The following is a 7,161-nucleotide window of genomic DNA, read 5'->3' as shown; positions in this document are numbered from 1 at the left end:
CCGATCAAGGGACACTCGGCTTAGGCGCGTGACCCGACCGCCCCCGCCTTTGGGATTTTTTCCTCTGTTTGCCGAAAAGGAGATTCCCTGTCGGAATATTATCGCTTTTCTACGAGAAAAATGTCGTAAAAATTGATTTTAAACAGCGGTTGACATGCTTCGAAGTACGGTAATGGAATATTTAGAATTGTATTGTCACGAATTGCGCCATGCGCGCGACACTTCTTTACTTTTTCGGATAGTGTCTGGAACGCACGAACAAAACGCCGCTATTCGGATATAACGATGGATTATTTTGGACCAAACCAACATTTGTTATTGAAGTAGCAGTCCTGGGAGTGCATTCTGACGAAGACAACAAAAGGTAATCAAACTTTTATAATAGTAAATCTGATTTTGGTGAAGGCTAAACTTGCCGGGTGTCTAAATAGCTAGCCAGTGATGACTGGGCTATGTACTTAGAATATTGCAAGTTTGCGGGGGGTATGCTAGTTCTGAATGTCACATGCTAATGTAAAAAGCTGTTTTTTGATATAAATATGAACTTGATTGAACAAAACATGCATGTATTGTATAACATAATGTCCTAGGTGTGTCATCTGATGAAGATCATCAAAGGTTAGTGCTGCATTTAGCTGTCTTCTGGGTTTTTGTGACATTATATGCTAGCTTGAAAAATGGGTGTCTGATTATTTCTGGCTTGGTACTCTGCTGACATAATCTAATGTTTTGCTTTCGCTGTAAAGCCTTTTTGAAATCGGACAGTGTGGTTAGCCTGTTTGGGCTAGGGGGCAGTATTGAGAATTTTGGAAAAAATATGTGCCCATTTTTTACTGCCTCCTACACCAACTCAGAAGCTAGAATATGCATATTATTGTTCAGGTTTGGATAGAAAACACCCTAAAGTTTCTAAAACTGTTTGAATGGTCTCTGTGAGTATAACAGAACTCCTATGGCAGGCAAAAACCTGACAAGGTTTCATGCAGGAAGTGGCCTGTCTGACAAGGAGTCGTGCGTCTTGCATCTGTTTATTGAAAAGTAAGGATCTTAGCTGTAACGTGACAATTCCCAGGGCTCCAATAGGCTCTCAGGACGCGGGAAAATCATGAAGGTTGACGAGGCAGCCTCAGGCTGAAACAGATTATCATCTTATTCAAGTGTCCCATTAGGTGACAATGGAGTGAGGCGCGTGCGCGATTAGCCCCCGTGGAGTATTTTAATTCGGCTGTTTAGTTTATTGCAGATTCCCGGTCGGAATATTATCGCTTTTCTACGAGATAAATGGCATAAAAATTGGTTTTAAACAGTGGTTGACATGCTTCGAAGTACGGTAATGGAATATTTAGACATTTTTTGTCACGCCATGCGCTATGCTCGTGACCGTGGATTACCATTCTGATAGTGTCTAGAACTCACGAACAAAACGTCGCTGTTTGGATATAATGATGGATTATTTGGGACCAAACCTACATTTGTTATTGAAGAAGAAGTCCTGGGACTGCATTCTGACGAAGAACAAGAAAGGTAAGAACATTTTTCTTATAGGAAATGTGATTTTGGTGAAGGCTGAACTGCGTGGGTGTCTAAATAACTAGCCCTGTGATGCCGGGCTATGTACTTAGAATATTGCAAAATGTGCTTCATCCGAAAAGCTATTTTAAAATCGGACATATCGAGTGCATAGAGGAGTAATGTATCTATAATTCTTAAAATAATTGTTATGCTTTTTGTGAACGTTTATCGTGAGTAATTTAGCAAACTGTTAGTAAATTCCCCGGAAGTTTGCGGGGGTATGCTAGTTCTGAACGTCACATGCTAATGTAAAAAGCTGGTTTTTGATATAAATATGAACTTGATTGAACAAAACATGCATGTATTGTATAACATAATGTCCTAGGGTTGTCATCTGATGAAGATCATCAAAGGTGAGTGCTGCATTTAGCTGTCTTCTGGGTTTTGGTGACATTATATGCCGGCTTGAAAAATGGGTGTCTGATTATTTCTGGCTTGGTACTCTGCTGACATAATCTAATGTTTTGCTTTCGTTGTAAAGCCTTTTTGAAATCGGACAGTGTGGTTAGATTAACGAGAGTCTTGTCTTTAAATAGCTGTAAAATAGTCATATGTTTGAGAAATTGAAGTAATAGGATTTTTAAGGTTTTGAAAATCGCACCACAGGCTGCAAGTGGCTGTTACGTAGGTGGGACGAATTCGTCCCGCCTAGCCCAGAGAGGTTAAATAAAGGAGAGTCTTGTCTTTAAAATGCTGTGAAATAGTCATATGTTTGAAAAATTGAAGTTTTTGTATTTTTGAGGAATTTGTAATTCGCGCCATGCCTATCATTGGATATTGGAGCAGGTGTTCCGCTAGCGGAACGTCTAGATGTAAGAGGTTATTAACAAACCGCCATGCCGGTTTAGCCCACTAGGGTACATTCCTCTACCATTTCTTTGTAACGATACCTACTGTTTTGTATGCATTCTGTGAATTACTTAGTTTAGTAAATAAATGATTTTAAGACAATTGATGTATGGATGACTTAGTGAAGACTGGGTTCTTGCAGATAACTGTGTAATCTGAATATTTTCCTTTGTGCCCAACCTCCTAGTTAATTACAGTTACACGATTAATCAGTTTAATCGCGTAATAATAATTACAGAGATTTATTTGATAAACATGTCTTCAGTTTAATGATGCCAAAGACACAACAGCAGTGTTGAATGGGTAATTCTATCAAATATATATCATTGTATGTTTGAATTAGTGCTCATATAAACTGTTTTCATCACTGCCTTGTAAACCCATTCTTGTAAGTTGGAGCTACTGTACATGATTGTCTGGGGGTGCTGTACAGATTTGACCACTTGACAAGACGTTGACATTTATGGGTATGTCTCACCTGTAACATAATAATAATAAAGATTATGAAATATTATTATATTATATTAAATTATTATATAATTTTTTATAATAATACAAATCTGTCAATCAACCAAATGTATTTCTTAAAAGCCCTTTTTGCATCAGCTGTTGTCACAAAGTGTTTTACAGATACCCAGTCTAAAAATCTAAGACCCATCAATGCATATGTCGAAGCACAGCATCTAGGAAACACTCCCTAGAAGTCATAAACCTAGGATTAAAACTAGAGAGGAACCATGCTCCGACATCATTCTTTGGGTATGCTTTTCTGCAAAGGGGACAGGACGACTGCACCGTATTGAGGGGAGGATGGATGGGGCCATGTATCGCGAGATCTTGGCCAACAACCTCTTTCCCTCAGTAAGAGCATTGAAGATGGGTCGTGGCTGGGTCTTCCAGCATGACAACGACCCGAAACACACAGCCAGAGCAACTAAGGAGTGGCTCTGTAAGAAGCATCTCAAGGTCCTGGAGTGGCCTAGCCAGTCTCCAGACCTGAACCCAAAAGAAAATATTTGGAGGGGAGCTGAAAGTCCGTATTGCCCAGTGACAGCCCCGAAACCTGAAGGATCTGGAGAAGGTCTGTATGGAGGAGTGGGCCAAAATCCCTGCTGCAGTGTGTGCAAACCTGGTCAAGAACTACAGGAAACGTATGATCTCTGTAATTCCCAACAAAGGTTTCTGTACCAAATATTAAGTTCTGCTTTTCTGATGTATCAAATACTTATGTCATGCAATAAAATCCAAATTAATTCCTTAAAATCATACAATGTGATTTTCTGGATTTTTGTCTCTCACAGTTGAAGTGTACCTATGATAAAAATTACAGACCTCTACATGCTTTGTAAGTAGGAAAACCTGCAAAATCGGCAGTGTATCAAATACTTGTTCTCCCCACTGTATATGTCTTTTTTTTTACTGTATTCATATAAAATAAGGCATTTGCTCCTTGATCAGGATTCTCTCTCTGTGTCAACCCACAGCTCGTAACCTGACACCTACCATGCAGCCTGCACAAACAAAGATTTTTTTTTTTTAACCTTTATTTAACTAGGAAAATCAGTTAAGAACAAATTCTTATTTTCAATGACAGCCTAGGAACAGTAGGTTAACTGCCTTGTTCAGGGGCAGAACAACAGATTTGTACCTTGTCAACTCAGGGATTTGAGCTTGCAACCTTTCGGTTATTAATCCAATTCTCTAACCACTAGGCTACGCTGCCGCCCCGGCCAGAGGAAGAGCTGTCATTCATTGAAGGTAAATACATTTTTCTTTTTAAAACCCTTGTATTTTCTTCTAAAATGTTTATACATAAATGCCATTTATATCCTTTAAATGTTTACATGTATAATTATTTTTTAATTCCTTTCCTATAAAATAATGTTATCAGCATGTTTCTCTGCTTGTAACCGAACAACCTCCCACACACAGCCACATGTTGGGGGGGGGGGGGTGACATAGGTCATTAGCTCCCCCCCCAGACGCTACAGATCCTTGTCAACACACACACACAAACACACACACACGGAGAGAGAGAGAGAGACAGCGATCTCATTCATTGAAGTTAAATCACAATACACCTAAAATTGATCTAGGAGCAATGTTTTATATCTTTATTAGAGTCTTCTGTGGTTTATCTCTCAAGGTTTCTTGTCGCTCGTGGTGTTCACAGCTCTTTACTTATACTGACCAATACTCTACCACCCCGGAAATTACTGTTGCATATACAACATCACTAAACAGTAGAGACATAAGTTCACTACAACATTGCCCTACTCTTTCAAATGTTCAAACACATTCCATAGTTCAACAAGGTCACTACACATCAATCACCTTGACAACTTAAATGCAAACACATGCTTTACCCTAAACAGATGCACTATCAGGTTACATAAGCACTCACTCGATAGCGTGAGAATGGCATGACCGGATGTACATATATGGGCATAACCACGTGACACATAAAATAGATCATCAATCATTTTTGAACACAAACCATCTACTGTATTCTCTCTATTGTTTTTTACTAAAACATTTGTAGTCAATGTTGTGACAGCTACACATTTTGATTGACGTTTCCCTTTTTCAGATGCAACTAAAGAGAGTCCAGCTACAGAATAGTCTAAATACCAGGACCACTGAGAGAGACCAGTTACAGAACAGTCTAAATACCAGGACCACAGAAAGAGACCAGTTACAGAACAGCCTAAATACCAGGACCACCGAGAGAGACCAGCTACAGAATAGCCTATATTCCAGGACCACAGAGAGAGACCAGCTACAAAATAGTCTCACCACAAGGACCAAAGACAGGGACCAGCAGCAAAATAATCTTAAAGTTATGACTGCTGAAAGAGATCAATTAAAGATTAGTCTTAACTCAAGGACTAAAGAGAGAGACCAGTTGCAGAATAGTCTAAATACCAGGATCACTGCGAGAGACCAGTTACAGACCAGGCTTAGGTTCTATGGTGAGTGCAGTCTTTTATTTTCTTATTTAGAAGTACAATTTTATTTCATACTTAGAAGAGATGTAATATATTTGTAGATGTTTAAATGCCTGCTGTTCTGTTGTGTTTATCTCAGAGGAACCCTGTCTGGATGGATGGTGGAAGTTTGGCACCAGCTGTTATTATGTCTCCTCCAGGATGGAAACAGCTGGGGGCAGTCAGAGAAAGTGCAGAACAATGTGTGCTGCCTTGGTTATTATAAACAGCAGAGAAGAACAGGTAATATAATATATATTAGTAATACTATAATACTACTGTTTCGTTGTTGTTGTTGTTATTATTATTATTATTATCTACTTCTCTGATTAGTATTCAACATGTGTAACCAATTGTATCACCAATGTTCATGTAACTGTCAATTTATAAAATATACTTCCTGTCAGAATAGCATGTTTGCATGAGACTATATCTAGACCTATACTATAGCTGAGGCTGCAACCTGATCTCATAGTTTCACTTCAAAATTTGATGTAATCTTGATGAAAGTCTATTTTTCAAGCATACATTCCGCATGGTTACAGGGTTAATTCTGTGCGGTTAGAGGTATAATTCTGTGTATTTACAGGGTTAATACGGAATCTGGGAGTGGGTTGGCAAAACACCATTTAACCTCTACGTAAGGAACATGTTCTGGAGGACTTTTACACAATTTTTTCTGTTGTAAGAAATTACTTTTTACAGTCTGATAATCTCGTCCTCAGCCAGCTCTCTCTCTCCCTCTCTGTCGGATGGTAACAATTGAGCCTGGGGACTAGGTTAATATTCTCTATGTTGTATTGGATGATTTTCAACTCTGATTCTCTGTGTTGTTTATAGCTATTGGATGGAAGGGGAACCAAATAACTTGAATGACAAGGTGGCTTGTGTTGAGATCTCACAGACGGCATCAGACCCATTGAAGAATTGGAAGGATGGACCATGTGCTCCTCGAAAATACTGTGTGTGTGAAAAACCATTCACACTGTAGTCCAATTGCAATAGCAAATGTAATTCCCTATCTTATAGAGTTGAACTGGTTTTCACTGTGTTAGGCTGAACCTGTTTTTGTTTCTATGTATAACTACATTGAAAGACGTATTTGATGTCTTTAAAGAGACCATGTCTATGTGGAGTTTGTCCACCATTCATCAGGCCCAGGGGAGTGGAACTGTGGATTCATAGTCTCTAACTGTGGTTTACATATTATTATTTTTTACCATAATTTACTATTATGTTTTTTAAATGTACCATTGTGGTGTGCATATAAAAAAATATCATTGAAGTTTTTACAGTTATCAACCCATTTCAAATGCAGCAGTGTTCTATATTTGTGTCCATTCTGTTCCATATGTATCATGTGTTCATTCTACTGACTAAATACATCTATATACTGTGATCCAGATATACTGTATTACTAAGTGTTGTAATGTACTAATAGTAACTCCAGTGTTTTCCTTCTAAAGGATGTCAGTTATTAGTTGACATAGCACAGTAAAAACACTTTAGTTAATAGATAGAAAATAGTCCTTATCAGTAAAGTTAAAGCAGTACCAGAATTGAACACTAGATGTGTTGTGTCATGCATGGACATGTGACCAGAGCCTGTATTCACAAAGCGTCCCAGAGAAAGTGCTGATCAAGAAACAGTTTTTTTCTTTGACCTCTCTCTCGTAATGTTAGTATATATTTTTTACTTAGCTTACCCAGTACAAAGGAACCAATATGATAGTCCCAAAAGTGCAAACTCTGC

General features: G+C 38.5%; 1 long non-coding RNA gene across 3 annotated transcripts; it reads left to right on the top strand.

Moving 5' to 3' along the window:
- The first annotated feature begins 585 nt into the window (after positions 1–585).
- LOC106592304 (uncharacterized) lies at positions 586–6,807 on the top strand. Of its 3 annotated transcripts, none has more exons than XR_006770813.1 (6): positions 586–618; positions 4,134–4,179; positions 5,012–5,393; positions 5,509–5,651; positions 5,998–6,048; positions 6,249–6,807. It is a non-coding gene; the product is annotated as an uncharacterized lncRNA (long non-coding RNA). The 3 variants fall into 3 exon arrangements; XR_006770815.1 differs by lacking the exon at positions 586–618 and adding an exon at positions 1,887–1,925; XR_006770814.1 differs by lacking the exon at positions 5,998–6,048.
- Positions 6,808–7,161: the final 354 nt, after the last annotated feature.

This window comes from Salmo salar, chromosome ssa08 (assembly GCF_905237065.1).
Source record: "Salmo salar chromosome ssa08, Ssal_v3.1, whole genome shotgun sequence".
In the NCBI taxonomy this organism is placed as follows: Eukaryota; Metazoa; Chordata; class Actinopteri; order Salmoniformes; family Salmonidae; genus Salmo; species Salmo salar.
The sequence above is the reverse complement of the archived record's forward strand: the minus strand, read 5'-3'. Positions and strand labels throughout refer to the sequence as shown.